General features: G+C 40.6%; 3 non-coding genes across 3 annotated transcripts; 1 reads left to right on the forward strand and 2 right to left on the reverse strand.

The window, feature by feature from the left end:
- Positions 1–3,353: 3,353 nt before the first annotated feature.
- trnar-acg (transfer RNA arginine (anticodon ACG)) lies at positions 3,354–3,426 on the forward strand. Its single transcript has one exon. It is a non-coding gene; the product is annotated as a tRNA-Arg (tRNA).
- A 934-nt stretch (positions 3,427–4,360) lies between these two features.
- On the reverse strand, positions 4,361–4,442 carry trnas-cga (transfer RNA serine (anticodon CGA)). Its single transcript has one exon. It is a non-coding gene; the product is annotated as a tRNA-Ser (tRNA).
- Positions 4,443–7,053: 2,611 nt separating this feature from the next.
- trnai-aau (transfer RNA isoleucine (anticodon AAU)) lies at positions 7,054–7,127 on the reverse strand. Its single transcript has one exon. It is a non-coding gene; the product is annotated as a tRNA-Ile (tRNA).
- Positions 7,128–19,167: the final 12,040 nt, after the last annotated feature.

A 19,167-nucleotide genomic window follows, 5' to 3' on the forward strand; every position in this document is an offset into this window, starting at 1 on the left:
TCTTCTTTTTATGCTCAGCTACTAAAATTTCCCTTTAGTGGTAAAATTCCATATAAATATTCAAAACTAAGCGGATTGAAATGTGCACAGTAAAGACATTAGATGATTAAATCTTTTCACTACCAACCAATGCACCACGAGTGCCCCTGTCGGTCATTTTGGCCAGCCAATCACTTACCGCGGTGCCCTACGGTGCCCTGCGGGTTGGTTACTGTACCACGGGTTTTTACCGCTCATTTTGAATGGCTGCATCTGTAGGTTGTCTCTCGCAGTGTTCAGGAATTGCATTCCGAAACTGAGTCAGATCAAAAGTTGTAAGAAAAGCACCTATGGTGTCGGTTCTAACAGCTTTATTGATTCGATGTTAAAGGCCGGAAATGGGGCACAAGACACGCGACCGCAAAAAGCGTCACCATCTGCTTCCAGCTGCAAAATGCCGTTTGCGGACGCTGAAGCATTTGAACTTGAACTTTATTGCCATATGTAACCGGTACTGGTACAATGGAATTCTTACTTACAGAAGGTCTCTCGATTGTAAAACAAGTGTAAAAAACAAGACAAAGTGCAAACAGTGCATCAAGACAATGTACAAACAAACAATAGACAATGTGCAAGTAAACATGTAGACATTTCTTTCCAAGGCAGCGGGTACAAGCGATCTCGCGTTTTAAAACCACCAGGAAAAGCAAAAAGGCACTTTTCCTTGCTTGCGCCGGCACACAACGACGTGAGGAGGACACTGTAGTCGGCAGGATTCGAACTTGCGCGGGGAGACCCCAATGGATTTCTAGTCCATTGCCTTAACCACTCGGACACGACTACAGCGAGTGCCGCCATTGCTGCGTTCTTGCTACAATCTCACATGGATTGCGAGGCGCCGGCGGAAACATTTTTCAAAGTCAGTCTCCATTAAAAAAAAAACCTTTCCAAAATACAAGCCATGCAGACAGACACGCCTCAGAGGACTTAAGGGTGGCTTCATGTGGGAATGATAAAGCCTCCCCGTCCGGACAGGAAAATGGCACTTTGTTAGACACAAAGAAACAATCAACAACAGACAAATGTCCACAAGCATTTAAGAAGCCGCACCATGTTCTTGCTACAATCACACACGGATCGCGAGACGCCGGCGGAAATCTTTTTCAAAGTCGTTCTCCGTTAAAAAAAAAAACCTTTCCAAAATACAAACCTTGCAGACAGACACGCCTCAGAGGACTTAAGGGTTGCTTCATGTGGGAATGATAAAGTCTCCCCGTCCGGACAGGAAAATGGCACTTTGTTAGACACAAAAAAACAATCAACAACAGACAAATGTCTACAAGCATTTTAGAAGCCGCACTTGAAATAGCTCTTATATTCGTGTTAGACGCAGGAATCGCCTTTTTATTGACGTTCTTACGAACACCATGGAAAGCAAAATAAAGCAAAGCAGAGCAGAACAAAACGAACAAAATAAAACCCTCACGTCCTGCACTTGAATATAATGCCGTTACGTGCCGAAGCGGTATTGGACGTCATCCTAGCACTGCAACCCGGGGCGTACGGTATATGGGAACGAGCACACGTCACGAATCGTCTCTAATCACTCCCTGCACTGTAAGGCGCCTTGAAGCGTGCACCCTCAACATTCATCTTTGCGCATCTGTGAAAGGTAAACTCTTGAGCAAACTCTGAACCAGACGCTCAAACTCCAGCTAGGATTAGGGGTCGCATTCCCATGCTACTTGAACACTTTGTTCAAACCAGGCTGTCCGGACATGAGTTGGCGCGCTCCAGATTTTCTTTTTTATTTTTTTTCCCTCGTACTCGAGGGTCATTTTCCTGTTCCACATGCAATTTCAACATCTTCCTTGGGAGATGTCAAGCCAGCAAGCCACTGCTGTGCTTCAGTGGCCGGTGTGGAGTTCAGTGGCCCTGTTGTACACGGAAAGCACATTGAGCTCCTTGGACATGAAAAGTTCCAGTTAAAAGCCATTTGTCATCCTTTCTCTTGGTGTCGATGTTGCTATTGTATGTAAAGGTGGCAACTTGCTCAGCGAGCAGGCGGAGCGCACAGCGAATGCAGATGTGTCTGAGTTGTGTGCCCAAGTGGCTGCAAAAGGACAGAGCTCCTGGCGCGCTGTGGCTTAGTTGGTTAAAGCGCCTGCTTAGTAAACAGGAGATCCCGGGTCCGAATCCCAGCGGTTCCTTTTTTTTGGTCTGTCTTCTCGAACAGGACTGGTCATTATGGACAACCGCCTACGGCTAGACTTAATTAAATGCAAGTATTCATTTCCTGTCTTGAACGACTTGTTTTTCTTAGAATGCAACTTGCAAAACATGAAATGCAAACCTTGCTAATCAGCGCTCGCGGCTGGAAAACAAAAAAGAAGTCAGCAATGTTTTTTCTTTAACCTTAACCCTGCTAATGGAGAAGAGTTAAACGACCGAGTCTACGCAGCTTAAACGGTCCGCACGTCGGGTTCTTAGCTGAAAGGGTGGTAAATCAGGCTCACCCAGTCCTTAATCTTTTAAAGAGGATAAAAAATTGAACCTAGTCGCCACATCACATACATCCTGTTCAATGATAAGAAGGTGACATCTGTCCTCGCTCCAGAGTAAATCACACGTTGAGGGCATTTTTTTTCCACTTTACCGTGAGTCAGGCTCGGTTGCACACAGGCGAGAGCAGAGCAATGAGGTCACGGGGACAGGGGAGTCACACGCTGGCGGTTTGAACACGCGGAAGATCACTGAGGGATCTACAGTATATGGACCCTCTGTGCGCCACCCGTCCAAACTCTGGACTCTGAATCCTGCCATCCGAGTTTAGATCTCGGCGGAACCTGAGCCGCAGTTCCTTCTTAAAACGTAATCTGGTGAGCATTTCTAGAATCGTACTTGTATAGATGCAGCCTTTAATGTGTTGCTAGGTTAAAATTGATGACTTCTTGAACTTCAGTAGGCAATTGCCCTCTTGATTTCGGATTTAATTGCTTTACTACAGGGGTGCTTTTTTGATGACAGAGTCATGTTCAGGTACTTTGCTGGATGGAGGAAGCTCATTTCGGACTCTGTGATCTGCTCACCTGGAAAGGTCTGCTGTACTACTACAAGAGAGAAGTAGAGTCTGGAAGAAGGGACAATTTTATGATGCTTTGGAAGAAAGTGTTTTTTTTTTCTTTGAAATCGAAATGAATCAGAATATCAGTGCAAAGGACAAACTCTTGGTTTGGTTTAAAGAGATATGGTTTTAAACAGACACAATGTAGAAAACAGGTGTTTCTCACTTTTGGAAAAGAATGGACCGGGGGTAATGTTTTACTAGTTGCAGTGCTGAGCTCAGTGGGTTGCAGTCGTGCAGTGTGACACCAGGGCCAGTGGCGCAATGGATAACGCGTCTGACTACGGATCAGGAGATTGTAGGTTCGACTCCTGCCTGGCTCGGGTCACTTTTAAACGCATCAGGCTACTCCCTAAGTAGCCTGTGCTACTTACTGTATGTGGGTGTAATCGTACCCAGTACGAGATTTCCTTCATGTAAATGAACTGCACCTGGGCTCAGTACGGTGCTGAGAGCCCAGCGTTGCTGTTCTAATTAGCACGCACTGCATCGGCTATGAACCCGAACATTTCAATTATTCCGATCAGTAAGTCAACACGTAGTCCACATGAAAGGTAGAAATATTCTCTTGTCTGTCTCTTGTTTGTATATAACTGAATGTCCCTGACAATGTACTGTTAGTTTTAATTGAAGAACGGCATTTGTGTTCAAATATAGCAGACAAGTTTACGTAACTGCTCATGCGACACTCAGTTGTAATTAGTCAAGAAATAAAGTCGAACAACAGCTGAGGGTTTGAATGTGAACGTATCAGATTGCAGCGCCTTTTACTTCCATTGACAAATGATAGAGATTCGAAGAGAGATCCTTCAGACTGGCAAGCAAACCCACGGCTTTTTCGGTTTTCTATCTAGGCAACGTTGGTGTCTGCAATAGCATAAATGAAAGCACGATGCAATTTCTGTGGCTACATTTGTTGCACTTCATGCACAGTAAGAGTGTTTCTAACACCAAATAAAAACTCAACAATTAGCGATCACGCCTTCTCCTCAGTTAACCCACTGAAACCCTCGCTGATAAGAATTCTTTACTGCGTGCTTTACGAGCACCTATCTTGTCGGTTCTTTGAGCTTTATTGATCCGATTTTCAAAGGCATAAGTAGAGCACCAGACGTGCGAACGCAAAATGTGTGGTTATCTGAAGAATTGATTTCCATGGCAGCGGGTCCAAGCGATTTAGCGTTTTTATAGTACCAGAAAAGGAGAAGCGGCACTTCGCCTCTGCCACGCAGGCACACTACAACGTGCGGCAGCCGCCGTAGACGACAGGATTTGAACCTGCGCGGGGAGTCCCCACCAGATTTCGAGTCCATCGCCTTAAACACTCGGCCACGACTACGGCGAGCTCGCCACTGCTGCATTCCTCCTATAATCTAACACGAGTGCGAGGTGGCTGGGGAAACCTTTTCAGAGTCGCTCCCCGTTAAAAAAAAATACCTTTGACAAAATACGTGCCGGCAGACAGACACGCCTCCGAGGGTTTAAGGGTGGCTTCACGTTCAAAGGATAAAGTCTCCCCGTCCTGATGTCAAAATGCAACTTTGGCAGACAGAAAAAACATCAACAAACCACAAATGTGGACAAGGATTTTACAAGCTGCACCACACTGCACTTTGAAAAGCATTTAAATTAGTGTTAGACGCAGGAATTGCCTTTGGTTTACGCGCTTACGAAAGCCCTCAGCTCCTGCAGTTGAATATAATGCCGTTACGTGTCGAAGCAGTAACGTACGTCATCCTACCACTGCAGCACGGGGAATATAGGGAAACGAGCACACACTACGAATCGTCTCAATCACTCCCTAGAGTTGTAAGGCGCATTGAAGGGTGCACCGCCATCATTAATCGTTGCGCCTCTGTGAAAGGAAAGCTCTTGAGCAGTCTTTGAAACAGCTCGGATGAAACACTTGATTGCTTCCATGTGCATCTGGAGTTAATTTCTTATTTTCACTTCACGCCGCCCAAAGCATTTCTAAAACAGGAGATTCGCGTTTGGGAATGCGCCCTGCCCTAAAAATAAAACAGGTCTACGGGTCTGAAACCTGCTCCACAGAAAACAGTTTTGTTGCGCTTTTGATCAAAGGGAGATTCGTTGTTCTTACTTTTTGATGACATAACATCCAAAGGGGCTTCTTTGGAGCTGAATTCCAACCAGCATCCTAAAGTTTCTTGGTGGTATCCTTTACAGTCCTCTGTTCGGTCGACAAGGGACTGAAGTGGGCAGCTTTCCTCACACATGCAGTGCAATGTACTGTAGTGTTCCCGTTCACTGAATTCGCAGTTCTGCATCAGACCTCTAACTCGTTTCCTAAGTCTTGGTCAGCTTGAATTTAAGCCACGAACCATGCTTCTACTGTATAAACGTCTAGAGGAATCACAAACTATTTGAGAGGCCATGATTCCAGGGGGAACTGACAAAGTCTATCTCTAAACACCTAGCGCAGTCTCTCGAGAGACTGTCAAAAATCTCTTTCTCCATTTGCGTTGCAAGTAAATGGAAACACAGTCTCAACCCAGAGTCACTTGGCAGTAGCGGCACTTAACCACTGTTATTGTCACTGCTTGATACCAACGTTAGCCTACTATACCATGTTCAGCCACCGCTGGAAAACGTACTGCTCTAGTACCACACGTGTCAGACATGGAGAGCGACAAGTGTGTGATTTGAACCCATGCATGCAGAACACAATGTATCAGTAGTCCATCGCCTTAACAACTCAGCCACGACTACAGCAAACGCTGCTATTGCTGCATTCTTGCTACAATCTCACATGGATCGCGAGACGCCGGCGTAAATCTTTTTCAAAATCGTCTCCGTTAAAAAAAAAAACCTTTCCAAAATACAAACCTTGCAGACAGACACGCCTCCGAGGAATTAAGGGTTGCTTCATGTGGAAATGATAAAGTCTCCCCGTCCGGACAGGAAAATGGCACTTTGTTAGACACAAAAAAACAATCAACAACAGACAAATGTCTACAAGCATTTTAGAAGCCGCACTTGAAATAGCTCTTACATTCGTGTTAGACGCAGGAATCGCCTTTTTATTGACGCTCTTACAAACGCCATGGAAAGCAAAACAAAGCAAAGCAGAGCAGAACAAAACGAACAAAATAAAACCCTCATGTCCTGCACTTGAATATAATGCCGCTACGTGCCGAAGCGGTATTGGACGTCATCCTAGCACTGCAACCCGGGGCGTACGGTATATGGGAACGAGCACACGTCACGAATCGTCTCTAATCACTCCCTGCACTGTAAGGCGCCTTGAAGCGTGTACACTCAACATTCATCTTTGCGCATCTGTGAAAGGTAAACTCTTGAGCAAACTCTGAACCAGACGCTCAAACTCCAGCTAGGATTAGGGGTTCAAGTAACTCCACGCTACTTGAACACTTTGTTTACGCTCAGTGCTGGATTTTGGGAACTTTAGGACGAGTGGGACTTTTCTCCTATCTGTCAATTCGCTTTGTTTTGGAGACTCTTGGCTGTCTGTGTTGTATAGTGCAGCGTGAAGAAAACGTTTTCGAAAACTGTGCCGGCTCAAAAGTTGTAAGAAATCCTCTCCAGCTCTTTTAAGTCTCTTCAGTTTTGTCATTTAAAGTGAAACTAGATGTATAACTGGTGCCTCACTTATGCAAATATTGCAAATTTACATAAGTGAGGCTCCAGTTCGACATCTAGTTTCACTTTATATGACAGAAGTACATCAGACTGTGCCGGACTGGGGGATCACTTCCGGTTATTTTTACCATCTTAAACATTTGAAATTCTCCCCTATGCAATTGTGACACTTTATCTTGGCTCCACCTAGGACACTCTTCAATCTTCCATCACTTCTCTCGTCTCCCACAACACTCTCGTCTGTCGGCAGTATGTGGCGTCTTTGAATTACCACCAATCTCACCACAGCAAGAAAGCAACGGGTTTTGGCAAGAGAGGAGGAGACTACCTGGCCCGAACGGGGATCGAACCCGCGTCCTTGGCGTTATTAGCACCACGCTCTAACCAACTGAGCTAACAGGCCTCGTGCCCGCTGTCCTCTCTGTGCTGCAAAAAATGGAATTCAGGGAAGTTTCTTTTGTCCTTCTTTGAATAGAAAGCCCTGCGATTCAGTGTACGGGCTTTCTCGTGCTGTTTAATGGTTCTTGTAACCCAAATCCTAAACTGGCCTGAAGTGCCCCCCCATTTCACAGCATTTTTTAGCTGATTTCAAATGTACCTAAAGGAGAAGCATTATTGAAGACCATCAATTACCAAGAGCTTTTGTCAAAGGTTTTGGTGGTCACTTTTAATGACCACAGAGAGCTATGACCTCGGTTTTACATCTCATCCAAAAGACGGCGCCTTTTACCACACAGCGTCTCCGTCACTATACTGGGGCATTGGGACCCGCACAGACCTCAGGGTGAGCACCCCACAGCTGGCTCCATTAACACCGCTTCCAGCTGTAAGCTTTGCTTTTCCCTGTAGGTCACCCTCATCCGGGTACTGACCTGGCTCACACCTTCTAAGCTTTAGTGGGTTTTCAGTTGCGAGTTGAAAGGGGATGCAAGTGATGGAGCCGCTCGCTGCAAAAGCCACTGGATTGGCCGGGAGTTGAACCCGGGCCTCCCGCGTGGCTGGCAAGAATTCTACCACTGAACCACCAATTCACGCTGAAAGGGGCTCCAAAAAAGACGCGTTTTTACCACTCTGTGCTGGATGTTGGGTCCCAAGGGAACTTCTGGACGAGTGAGAATTTTCTGCTATCAAAATTTGGTTTCGGAGACTTTTGGCAGCCTACAGATGCAGCCATTCAAAATGCGCGGGCGATACCGCGTTATTTTGCGGTACGCTGTACGCAGTCTACCGCAAGCTACCGGTAAATACCGCGAGTTACCGTAAATTCTCCTATAATACGACAAGCAAAATAATAGTATCCGGAATTTCCGCAAGGTGGAGCTAATAAAGCTCAACCTCTCATGTTTGAGCTGTGGCCATCAAAGTCTTTAACGAAGATATTACTAATAGTATTAATAATGAATGACCTTGGACAAGCTGTAAGTGTAAACTCAAAGTATTGCCCTGGTCAACATTCTTTTTTTCATTGACCGTCTTTGTAAAAGTAACACCACAGCATTTCGCAATCACGCATTTGTTTCCAATCATGCAAAGTACAGTAATTTTTGAGAATCGATTCACCATGCCTTTCACATGCTCATAAAAGAGATTGATTTAGGAACATAAACATATTACCGTATGAAAACTGTACTGTATACAGTATGTATATGTATATTTAATGTCTTAACTGTGCCCGTTTAAGTATTGAATATTCATATCTGATTTTACCACTGAAGGGAAATCTTAGTAGCTGAGCATAAAAAGAATAGGAGCATACTGCAACGCGTGTGAAGGCCATAAACGATATTAATTTTGGAACATAAACATAGAGTATATGGCTGGTCTCGGTACTTTAAAGAAAACATACACGAAACATGGTTTCATTATGACCAGAATCGGTCTTGAGATATTTTTAACTTGATTTACAGTATTTGAGAGGTATGTCTTAACACCGATACTACAGTGCTTAAGTACTGCTCACGTATATGTTTCTAGGTTTATATTATGCATTTCATACGGTCAAATTACTTTTGAGCAACTAATAAGAAGCGCGAAACGGTATGCGTTTTAGTTTCGTTTTGTGCTGGGACCCGTGGATTGATTAGAGATATCAAGTACATACAAGTCATTTTTTAAATGTTGTAGTTCGTCTTGAAAAAATGTTACGAGTACATCATCTATCAACAATTACACAGGTTCTGTTTCCATATTGCGGATTTTGGTTACGTAATATTATTTTCTAGATTTCACGTTGTGAATATATGATTTGGGCAAACAGAGCCGCAAAGAAGTACATTATGGGTTGTTGTTGTTTTTTTTGCAGTTTTATCTAGAACAAGCGATGCTTAAACCTTTGTCTGATTCTTGTGAAACTATCCACACGACAGTTACAGTACCTAGGAGTTGACTTCAGTGATGTCACTGATGGGATGTTTCTAAAAATCCATCCTCTGTAAAACGTCTTCTCTAGTTGTCCTGCATATGTATTCGCTAATGAAGCTGTGTGTTCTGAGCCTGGATCTCTACATTTCTGTATGAACCAGCTTAGAGGGCTAAAGACAGCTTGTGTTTAAATTGAGTGTAAGGCAATTTATGCTTCTAAAGTCATGGTCAGCATTTATTATTGTACTGTGCTGTAAACTTGTTCTGTGCCTAGTCACATTATTTTATAGCGTTTTTATAGTGTTATCAAATCCGGTGGCGCTGTGTGTTAGTTTCCTGACTCCCATGTCACATGGTCTGTGATTGAAACCTGTGAAACCGGTTTAATTCGTCACAGCCAGCACTCCGGCAGAGAGGGGGTTGTACTCGTAAAGTAGAAGCAGGCGAGATTTCCAGCGAAAGACACCTCCCCCCCACCCTCATACGATTCGCATTGTAATTACACATTGTAATTGTATTACACATTGTACACATGCTTAAAAGAGAAGAGAGAAAACGCAAGCCTTCTTCAGGTGTGAGGGTCTTCTGCTCAGAATGAAACGCTAAAATGTAATGTAGGCTCTGAATGGGTTCAATTATGATTTGGGCTTGATTAAGGTCGCTGCCTTTCATCTAAAACCCTACTTGAATCCTTCGAAACTAAAAATCAGCATTAGTGAGTTCTAAATAAAGAGGTATCCAGGTAACAGTGAAACGGGCGACAGTCTGGGGAGATCGCCCGTTTTCCATGTAAATAGTTCCCTGGTTCCGCACCCCTTGGTGTTTCTCTCGCTCTCTCTCGGGTCACCTGATCATTAGCTCGAAAGATTTCAGTGCTTTGTGTATATTCTAATGGTAGTGGGGGCAGGGTGTGTGGAAACAGGTATGGTTGAAATTGCATTGGAGATCTATGTTCTTCACACCTGAAACATTTTCTCTGAAAGCATTTTCTTCGCAGTTTAACCGATCTTGTTACAGCATGTTACAGTTTACTATTATTAACCATATTAATTTTAAGTGCTTAATGCCATTTTTTGACCAGGCACGAATATTCTTAAGTCCATATCTTCGCAAGGGAATCAGTGCGAATTGTAATACTAATTAAATTAAAACTACTAACTACTAACTAATACTAATTAAAACAAACCAGAAACGTGTTGTTCTGTCTAATGACATTACAAGTGGAAAGATTACAGATTTTAATCGTCTTTAATTTTGTTACGTTATACATTTTAGAAACGTTTCATCCATACAAACACCACAAAACTATTTTCGATTGTATTTCTGAATAGTACAGATGCAGCCATTCAAAATGCGTGAGGTATTTCGCGGCATACCCCGGTGGGCGTGTCACAGTATCACGCGGTATGACGCAGTTAACGTGGTGTCACGTGGTTAACTATCCGGCGTCGCCTTGTAAAACCGCCAGGGGGAGCTTAACCTCTCATGTACAGCATTTGAGCCTTTAATTTTGAACTGTGTATTACAGCATGTTAATCATCAGTCATTAAAATGTTGGTATATTTTATGAAAGCAAGATTGCTCAGTTGGACAAAAGTACACAACCTACCTTTATCAGAAATATCAAAGCCTTTACTGAAGATATTACTAATAGTATTAATAATGGATGACTTTGGACAAGCTGTATACTCAAAGTATAATTTCTTTAGCACATTTGTACAAGCACTTGGAATCTGTCCAAGCCATACTTTGTCAGGCATTTTGTTTTACTTCAACGGGCATAAAAACTTCCTTGCTTTTAACAGGGCGTTTCATAATTTCTAGCTACGAAAATGATTTAAAATGCGACACCTATCATTCAACTAGAGCTTAAAATATCACAAGGAAAAATACACACCGGTATTTCATTTCTCCCTAAACATTGTAAGCTTCAAGTCTTTAACTAACGTGATACCGGAGTCAACAAGCATACTTTTAGAATTTGATTAAAAGGGAATATAATATGGAATCGCGTATCTCAAGAATTTAATAACGGTATGATTACATCCGTGTACTGCGGCAGGGCTGTGTAGGGCTGTTTCGCCTGCCTGATCATGCGAGCTCTCTTGTAGCCTACTGGTCTAGGTGCGTGACTACCAACTGGCAGGTTGTGTGTTCAAATCCAGCTGGTGCTGGACTTTTATTTTAACAAACATTTCTTCGAAAAAATAGGTAAGCGATATTATGGACAATCAGTTGACTTTTATATTTCAAAATATCGCAACATGATCGATATTTGCGATATTTTGAACATATCTTCCCTTCTGACAGCGGTTCCTGCTTCTATTGTGTGTGTGTGTGTGCAACAGTAAATTTTTATAGAGAAATGGAGGCTGGACAGTATGCGTTACAATATAAACATTTATATTGATTTTAATCGTGTTCTGATTTAAATCGCAAACGCGTGTTTAATTATGTGTTTTTAATCATAATCAGGCTAATGCATTTCTACATTTTCTGTATGAACCAGCTTAGAGGTTCATACAGAAAGACAGCTTGTGTTTAAATTGAGTGTAAGGTAATTTATGCTTCTAAAGTCATGGTCAGTATTATTGTACTGTGCTGTACTGTGTCACATTATTTTATAGCGTTTTTATTGCGTTATTAAATCCGGTGGCGCTGTGTTAGTTTCCTGACTCACATTATTTAAACTACCACACTGATCATTCATCTCTAAATAAACTTTATTTTATATAGCGTTTTAAGCGATTAGGTAATTAGATTGCTCATAAACCTAATCGCTTTTTCTACATAAACACAGTGTGATTGCTCTCTGAAAATGCTTTTCCTTTATTTTTAAAGTAGGCTCAGATCGTATTATTATAAACTTTCTTGGAAAAATGTATTTTATGTAAACCATGTTTGCTATTAATTCATTTAGGGCTAAAATACAGATGCAGCCATTCAAAGTGCGCGTCACAGACACGTACCGCAGGTGACGTCGCTCAGTATGACGCAAGATGATGCGTGGCACCGCAGTAAGTGATTGGTTGACCAACAGGGGCACTCGTGGTTCGTTGGTCTGTCGTAGAAAGACTTACAGTAAACGTCTTTGCTGTGCCCGTTGTAGATATTGAATTTTACCACTGAAGGGAAATCTTAGTAGCTGAGCATAAAAAGAATAGGAGCATACTGTAACGCGTGTGAAGGCCATAAACGATATTAATTTTGGAACATAAACATACAGTATATAGCTGGTCTTGGTACTTTAAAGAAAAAAATACACACCAGTATTCCATTTCTCCCTAAACATTTTAAGCTTTGAAGTCTTTAACTAACGTGATACCGGAGTCAACAAGCATACTTTTAGAATTTGATTAAAAGGGAATATAATATGGAATCGCGTATCTAAGGAATTTAATAATGGTATTCGTGTGCTGCGACAGGGCTGTGTAGGGCTGTTTCGCCTGCCTGTTCATGCGAGCTGTGTTGTAGCCGACTGGTCTAGGTGCGTGCCTCGCAACTGGTAGGTTGTGTGTTCGAATCCAGCTGGTGCTAGACTCTTCTTTTAACAAACATTTCTTCGAAAAAATAGAATAGCGATATTATGGACAATCAATTGACTTTTATATTTCAAAATATCGCAACATGATCGATATTTGCGATATTTTGAACATATCTTCCCTTCTGACAGCGGTTCCTCCTTCTATTGTGTGTGTGTGTGCAACAGAGTAAATTTTTATAGAGAAATGGAGGCTGGACAGTATGCGTTACAATATAAACATTTATATTGATTTAAATCGTGTTCTGATTTAAATCGCAAACGCGTGTTTAATTATGTGTTTTTTAATCATAATCAGGCTAAAGCATTTCTACATTTTCTGTATGAACCAGCTTAGAGGTTCATACAGAAAGACAGCTTGTGTTTAAATTGAGTGTAAGGTAATTTATGCTTCTAAAGTCATGGTCAGCATTTATTATCGTACTGTGCTGTAAACTTTTTCTGTGCCTAGTCACATTATTTTATAGCGTTTTTATTGCGTTATTAAATCTGGTGGCGCTGTGTGTTACAGTAGTTTCGTGACTCCCATGTCACATGGTCTGTGATTGAATCCCATAGAACTATGACTTTATTTTTTAACAAACATTTCTTTGAAAAAAATGAAACGTTTCCCTTGGTCAGAGATTAAATAAAACCTCACTCGCACCAAACAAATTTATATTTCTAAATATCACAAAATACGTTCATTGTCTTCCAATCGAGTCGAGTTGACATTGGAAGCCTGCCACACCCGGACTCTTAAACCAACGCATTAGCACGTCAAAGCCCATCGAGGGTATTGAGCCAGTATTGGCTTTAGTATTCCCCCCCTCTCCCCTCAATTCAATTCAATTCAAGGTGTTTTATTTGCATGACAGATGGGTACAAGCAGTGTTGGGTATGTATATTGTAACGCTTACGGCAGACAGGCACTGTGTAAGAGCTGGCGCACCAGAGCAGCGCACCGAGGGAGCGTCTGCATTTCTAACTTAGTTTTTAAAATTAGTCAAGCAATATGAAGCATCCCCTTTTACTTTGTGCCTGAGCATAAAAAGAATAGGAGCATACTGCAACGCGTGTGAAGTCCATAAACGATATTAATTTTGGAACTTAAACATACAGTATATGGCTGGTATCGGTACTTTAAAGAAAACATACACACCAGTATTCCATTTCTCCCTAAACATTTTAAGCATCGAAGTCTTTAACTACCACGATACCGGAGTCAACAAGCATACTTTTAGAATTTGATTAAAAGGGAATATAATATGGAATCGCGTATCTCAAGAAATTAATAACGATATAATTATATTCATGTTGCAAAAGAACTGCAACGGACATAAAAACTCCCTTGCTTTTAATAGAGCGTTCCATAATTTCTAACTACGAAAATGCCAGGTGAAAGGATTTGTAAACATATTTTGTTAAAGCAAGTCAGTTTTTTCCGCAACACATAAAAGACATTTTTCCAAGAAAGTTTAGCCTTTGTCACTAATGAAACCACTAAATAAAGACATAAATATAGAAATCTTAAGATTTGTTTTATTTAATGTTGGTAGCAGGATGAACTGTCAGAGTGTATATTTTGTCGCAGAGTTGCTGCAAGATGTTAACAGTGAAAAAGGTATTTAGAAATGAGTTATTTCAAGATGAAAATTTTCAGAATAATTGCAAATCTAGCAGGATAGAGAAAGCACAGAAAACTGGCAGTTAGATTGATCAGATTAGTATGAAAAGTCATTTAGCAAAGGGAATTAGAAGAGTGACAAACTAGTATACTTTAGATCTTTTTTTTCTGAACCAGGGACAATCTGATCATGTTTCCCTATAACAATAATAAAAAACTTTATTTGATATATCACCATTAAAGGTGGCATCTCAAAGCAATACAGTAGATGTAAAAACAGATAAAAGGACCACAGATTACAAAGTAAATGCATATAAGAAAGACCAGCAGGTAGAGGTGCTACCAAAATTAGAAAATGAAGCAGATACAGACACTAAGTCTTCTGAAAAGAAAGGTTCTGAGGTTAGATTTAAACTGGCCCTGGTGTGTGTGTGTTTGTGTCTGTCCTGTGATGGACTGGCGCTATGTCCAGGGTGTATTCTGCCTTGTGTCCGTCGCTTCATTCAAGTGCATCCAACACACAGTTCAACGCTAGCAACTACACAAAATCTAAAATATGAGCTCTACTTGCCACTTACAGTACCAACAGTACCAGCTAACTTTAGTAGTGACATTTTCATGGATCTTTTTAACAATAAAATTTACAACATCAGACTTCAGACACAATTAAACAGGCCTCAAAAAAGTCTGGTACAAACATTTTCAGCATGGAATAAACCGTTACTTTAATGGTATAAACCTTAAATGGATTCATATTCTCAATAAGATTTGGTGCTCAGTAACATGACTTAGAAAATGACAGAAGACATACGTATCATGCTTATCCTTCTATTTTTCATAATCGTAAACTCCTTAAGGCAGTTACATTTTCTCTGTTCTGACCTGGAGTTACAGAGAAATTTAAATTCTAATAAGAGATTTGTAATGAGGAAAGTCATACCAATCACTCATACAGTACCAGGATTTGCAATTACAATACAAATACTTTCTTTCTGTATGTGTTTATTTTGCAGTTTGAGTCTATGGCATTCCTTTGGGGGTCTATACTCCAAGGCATGACTTTTTTATGTATAAACATCAGTATTTACTGCTATTAATTACTGTACGATTTATAGTTGAAATCTGAGCCTAGATATAAAGTTAAAATCTCGACAAAGCAATGTAGGAAATACAGAGAAAATAAATCCTTTCTGACATCTAAAATCAGTTTCGATCAAGGTCTCTAAAACGAACAAGAAAAAGAAGATTTTCGGAGGGCAATTACGCTGTGTTTATATAGAATAAGTGATTTATGAGCAATCTAATTTCTTGTTCGTTTAAAACAGTGAAATGTCAGCTGTAAAAGATCGCACCAGAAACAGCACTCTCTCTGCCTGTCATAGACGTTCAGGAAAGGCTGAATGAAGTCATGTCAAGTACAATAATTCGGAGATCAATAATACCAGTTGTAGGACAGTACATAAGGAGGATAAGGATTTTGAAGTTGACTCGAAATCTGATAGGTAACCAGTGCAAGGACTTGAAAACAGGTGTAATGCATCCCTGATAGGATTCTTGCTGTCATATTGTGAACATATTGAAGATTGCTCAGTGTGGATTTAATTTCCCCAGTGAACAGGATGTGCATTTATTAATTCTAGAAAAAAAGCCTTTCTTGATTTCTCTAGTTCTTAGTTTCTCTAGTTCCCTTTAAAATAAACTATTATTCCACAATGCAGAGTATTACATGGCCAGTATTTACATATGATATTTGTGATTTAAAGAAATTAACACAAGCAGCTTTTGGAGATTTAAGTGTTGGCTGAGTTATTGCAGGATAAAAGACTAGAGATGTTGGCAAGAAGAAGATAGTTTGGGGAAAGCTGAGGAATACACTTATAACAAGAACACTTCCTAATGGGGTTAGGCATACTTTTGATGAAGATGATGAAGTTAACAGACTATATGTTTACATAGATACTGAAATAAGGATTGTATTTTAGATTATGTGTAGTTGCTGGCATTTAACTGTGTGTTGGATGCACATGAATTGAAGGAATGGGCAAACATAGCTGATGCGGATCCACAGAGCCAGCATATTAAGATGTTTATAATTAGAGGCAATTTGTTTAAATAACTAGGTATGGATACTGATGTGCAAGAGAGGTGGAAAGGCTGTTTCCTTAAGCCAGCAGTATAAAATATTTTATTCTCAGTGAGATGCTGCCATTTCATAGTGGGTTTCTAACACTGTGTATAGTTCCATCCACACAGTGCCTTTACTTCCATTTCTAATCTCTTTATCCAGTACAGAGGATTTGGAGCCTATCCCAGTAAGCAACGGACACAAGGCAGAATACACCCTGGACATAGCGCCAGTCCATCACAGGACAGACAGACACAAACACACACAGACCAGGGCCAGGTTTCCCATAAACTAATTAACTTACCAGTATGTTTTGGAGTGCGAGAGGGAGTCATATCACACATATGGAGAAAAACCATGTAACCCAGAGAGAACATGTAAACCCCACACACACAGGATGGCAGGAATTGAACCTAGGACCCCAGTGCTGCAAGATAGCAATGCTAACCACTTTGCCACCATTATAAATGGATGGATATCTTAGTTATCTTTCTAGTTCACAGGTTTGCATGCATAATTTAATTTTGAAAGCCACTGAGACATCAGGTACTACTGTTGTATTTATGAAAAAGAAACAAAACAAAAAACATACTAACAACTGTGCCATCCTACTCCTTAGCTAATACATTTTATTATTCATAAACAGTTAACATTGTTAGCAAAATATTTTGAATTATATTTAACCCTATTTTTTCTTTAGTTTTGTATTTAACTTATTATATGATAGTCAGACTTAATGTATATTTGAACAATGAAAATATATTTTTACAAGATTTTACATTAAGCACTTAAAATTAATATGGTTAATAATAGTAAACTGTAACATGCTGTAACAAGATCGGTTAAACAGCGAAGAAAATGCTTTCAGAGAAAATGTTTCAGGTGTGAAGAACATAGATCTCCAATGCAATTTCAACCAAACCTGTTTCCACACACCCTGCCCCCACTACCATTAGAATATACACAAAGCACTGAAATCTTTCGAGCTAATGATCAGGTGACCCGAGAGAGAGCGAGAGAAACACCAAGGGGTGCGGAACCAGGGAACTATTTACATGGAAAACGGGCGATCTCCCCAGACTGTCCGCCCGTTTCACTGTTACCTGGATACCTCTTTATTTAGAACTCACTAACACTGATTTTTAGTTTAGAAGGATTCAGGTAGGGTTTTAGATGAAAGGCAGCGACCTTAATCAAGCCCAAATCACAATTGAACCCATTCAGAGCCTACATTACATTTTAGCGTTTCATTCTGAGCAGAAGACCCTCACACCTGAAGAAGGGGGAGGTGTTTTTCGCTGGAAATCTCGCCTGCTTCTACTTTACAACCGGAGTGCTGGCTGTGACGAATTAAACCGGTATTACAGGTTTCAATCACAGACCATGTGACATGGGAGTCAGGAAACTAACACCGCGCCACCGGATTTGATAACGCTATAAAAACGCTACAAAATAATGTGACTTGGCACAGAACAAGTTTACAGCACAGTACAAAAATGGTGACCATGACTTTAGAAGCATAAATTGCCTTACACTCAATTTAAACACAAGCTGTCTTTAGCCCTCTAAGCTGGTTCATACACAAATGTAGAGATCCAGGCTCAGAACACACAGCTTCATTAGCGAATACATATGCAGGACAACTAGAGAAGACGTTTTACAGAGGATGGATTTTTAGAAACATCCCATCAGTGACATCACTGAAGTCAACTCCTAGGTACTGTAACTGTCGTGTGGATAGTTTCACAAGAATCAGACAAAGGTTTAAGCATCGCTTGTTCTAGATAAAACTGCAAAAAAAAAACAACCACCCATAATGTACTTCTTTGCGGCTCTGTTTGCCCAAATCATATATTCACAACGTGAAATCTAGAACATAATATTACGTAACCAAAATCCGCAATATGGAAACAGAACCTGTGTAATTGTTGATAGATGATGTACTCGTAACATTTTTTCAAGACGAACTACAACATTTAAAAAATGACTTGTATGTACTTGATATCTCTAATCAATCCACGGGTCCCAGCACGAAACGAAACTAAAACGCATACCGTTTCGCGCTTCTTATTAGTTGCTCAAAAGTAATTTGACCGTATGAAATGCATAATATAAACCTAGAAACATATACGTGAGTAGTACTTAAGCACTGTAGTATCTGTGTTAAGACATCAGGATGTCTTCTATCTTCTTCAGGATGAATAAAGTGGGCCTATTTATCTATCAATCATATTTAAATAACTAGTGTTCTGTACCGTGGTACCCCTAAAAGTACCACACTTGTACCATACAACAGTAGTACCTGATGTCTCAGTGGCTTTCAAAATTAAATTATGCAATAAATAACCACATGTAAGACTCTGATGCTTAAAATGTTTAGGGAGAAAGTGGAATACTGGTGTGTATTTTTTCTTTAAACTACCAATACCAGCCATATACAGTCTGTAACGTAGGGATTTCTATACGTCTTTATTTAGTGTTTACATTAGTGACAAAGGCTAAACGTTTAGCTTCAGTAACGTGTACATATCTCCCCTTTTTATAAAACGACATGGTTGAAAACTGTTCCAGAGCCACTGTTGTTTCATCAGTGAAAAGTACATCATGAAATGCCTCTCCCTGTTCAATCCACTGGAAAAAAGAAAAGGAGCATAAAGCTTCTGATGGTCATAAACGATATTCATTTAGGAGCAGCATCAGAGGTATGTTTTTAACTGCACTGCATTGGAGAGAATACCATAGTGTGTTTTTTTTTACTCCCTGGCGGAAACTGGCTTCCAGAAGAATCAGTATGGCTCAGAGATTAAATA

This window comes from Atractosteus spatula (assembly GCF_055471065.1).
Source record: "Atractosteus spatula isolate fAtrSpa1 chromosome 16 unlocalized genomic scaffold, fAtrSpa1.hap1 SUPER_16_unloc_2, whole genome shotgun sequence".
In the NCBI taxonomy this organism is placed as follows: Eukaryota; Metazoa; Chordata; class Actinopteri; order Semionotiformes; family Lepisosteidae; genus Atractosteus; species Atractosteus spatula.